A 3,483-nucleotide genomic window follows, 5' to 3' on the forward strand; every position below is an offset into this window, starting at 1 on the left:
TCAATCATATACACAACATCATCACCATCACACCAACACTCAATCATATACACATCATCACATCACACCAACACTCAATCATATACACAACATCATCACCATCACACCAACACTCAATCATATACACAACATCATCACCATCACACCAACACTCAATCATATACACAACATTATCACCATCACACCAACACTCAATCATATACGCAACATCATCACCATCACACCAACACTCAATCATATACACAACATCATCACCATCACACCAACACTCAATCATATACACAACATTATCACCATCACACCAACACTCAATCATATACGCAACATCATCACCATCACACCAACACTCAATCATATACGCAACATCATCACCATCACACCAACACTCAATCATATACACAACATCATCACCATCACACCAACACTCAATCATATACACAACATCATCACCATCACACCAACACTCAATCATATACACAACATCATCACCATCACACCAACACTCAATCATATACACAACATCATCACCATCACACCCACACTCAATCATATACACAACATCACCATCACACCAACACTCAATCATATACACATCATCACCATCACACCAACACTCAATCATATACACAACATCATCACCATCACACCAACACTCAATCATATACACAACATCATCACCATCACACCCACACTCAATCATATACACAACATCACCATCACACCAACACTCAATCATATACACATCATCACCATCACACCAACACTCAATCATATACACAACATCATCACCATCACACCAACACTCAATCATATACACAACATCATCACCATCACACCAACACTCAATCATATACACAACATCATCACCATCACACCAACACTCAATCATATACACAACATCATCACCATTACACCAACACTCAATCATATACACAACATCATCACCATCACACCAACACTCAATCATATACACAACATCATCACCATCACACCAACACTCAATCATATACACAACATCATCACCATCACACCAACACTCAATCATATACACAACATCATCAGCATCACACCAACACTCAATCATATACACAACATCATCACCATCACACCCACACTCAATCATATACACAACATCATCACCATCACACCAACACTCAATCATATACACAACATCATCACCATCACACCAACACTCAATCATATACACATCATCACCATCACACCAACACTCAATCATATACACAACATCATCACCATCACACCAACACTCAATCATATACACAACATCATCACCATCACACCAACACTCAATCATATACACATCATCACCATCACACCAACACTCAATCATATACACAACATCATCACCATCACACCAACACTCAATCATATACACATCATCACCACCATCACACCAACACTCAATCATATACACATCATCACCATCACACCAACACTCAATCATATACACAACATCATCACCATCACACCAACACTCAATCATATACACAACATCATCACCATCACACCAACACTCAATCATATACACATCATCACCATCACACCAACACTCAATCATATACACAACAACATCACCATCACACCAACACTCAATCATATACACAACATCATCAGCATCACACCAACACTCAATCATATACACAACATCATCACCATCACACCAACACTCAATCATATACACAACATCATCACCATCACACCAACACTCAATCATATACACATCATCACATCACATCAACACTCAATCATATACACAACATCATCACCATCACACCAACACTCAATCATATACACAACATCATCACCATCACACCAACACTCAATCATATACACAACATCATCACCATCACACCAACACTCAATCATATACACAACATCATCAGCATCACACCAACACTCAATCATATACACAACATCATCACCATCACACCAACACTCAATCATATACACAACATCATCACCATCACACCAACACTCAATCATATACACAACATCATCACCATCACACCAACACTCAATCATATACACAACATCATCACCATCACACCAACACTCAATCATATACACAACATCATCACCATCACACCAACACTCAATCATATACACAACATCATCACCATTACACCAACACTCAATCATATACACAACATCATCACCATCACACCAACACTCAATCATATACACAACATCATCACCATCACACCAACACTCAATCATATACACAACATCATCACCATCACACCAACACTCAATCATATACACAACATCATCAGCATCACACCAACACTCAATCATATACACAACATCATCCCCATCACACCCACACTCAATCATATACACAACATCATCACCATCACACCAAAACTCAATCATATACACATCATCACCATCACACCAACACTCAATCATATACACAACATCATCACCATCACACCAACACTCAATCATATACACAACATCATCAGCATCACACCAACACTCAATCATATACACATCATCACATCACATCAACACTCAATCATATACACAACATCATCACCATCACACCAACACTCAATCATATACACAACATCATCACCATCACACCAACACTCAATCATATACACAACATCATCACCATCACACCAACACTCAATCATATACACAACATCATCACCATCACACCAACACTCAATCATATACACATCATCACCATCACACCAACACTCAATCATATACACAACAACATCACCATCACACCAACACTCAATCATATACACAACACCATCACCATCACACCAACACTCAATCATATACACAACATCATCACCATCACACCAACACTCAATCATATACACAACATCATCACCATCACACCAACACTCAATCATATACACAACATCATCACCATCACACCAACACTCAATCATATACACAACATCATCACCATCACACCAACACTCAATCATATACACATCATCACCATCACACCAACACTCAATCATATACACAACATCATCACCATCACACCAACACTCAATCATATACACATCATCACCATCACACCAACACTCAATCATATATACAACATCACCATCACACCAACACTCAATCATATACACATCATCACCATCACACCAACACTCAATCATATATACAACATCACCATCACACCAACACTCAATCATATACACAACATCATCACCATCACACCAACACTCAATCATATACACAACATCATCACCATCACACCAACACTCAATCATATACACAACATCATCACCATCACACCAACACTCAATCATATACACAACATCATCACCATCACACCAACACTCAATCATATACACAACATCATCACCATCACACCAACACTCAATCATATACACAACATCATCACCATCACACCAACACTCAATCATATACACATCATCACCATCACACCAACACTCAATCATATACACATCATCACCATCACACCAA

The sequence above is a fragment of the Silurus aristotelis genome (genome assembly GCF_946808225.1).
Source record: "Silurus aristotelis genome assembly, chromosome: 26".
Lineage (NCBI taxonomy): Eukaryota > Metazoa > Chordata > Actinopteri > Siluriformes > Siluridae > Silurus > Silurus aristotelis.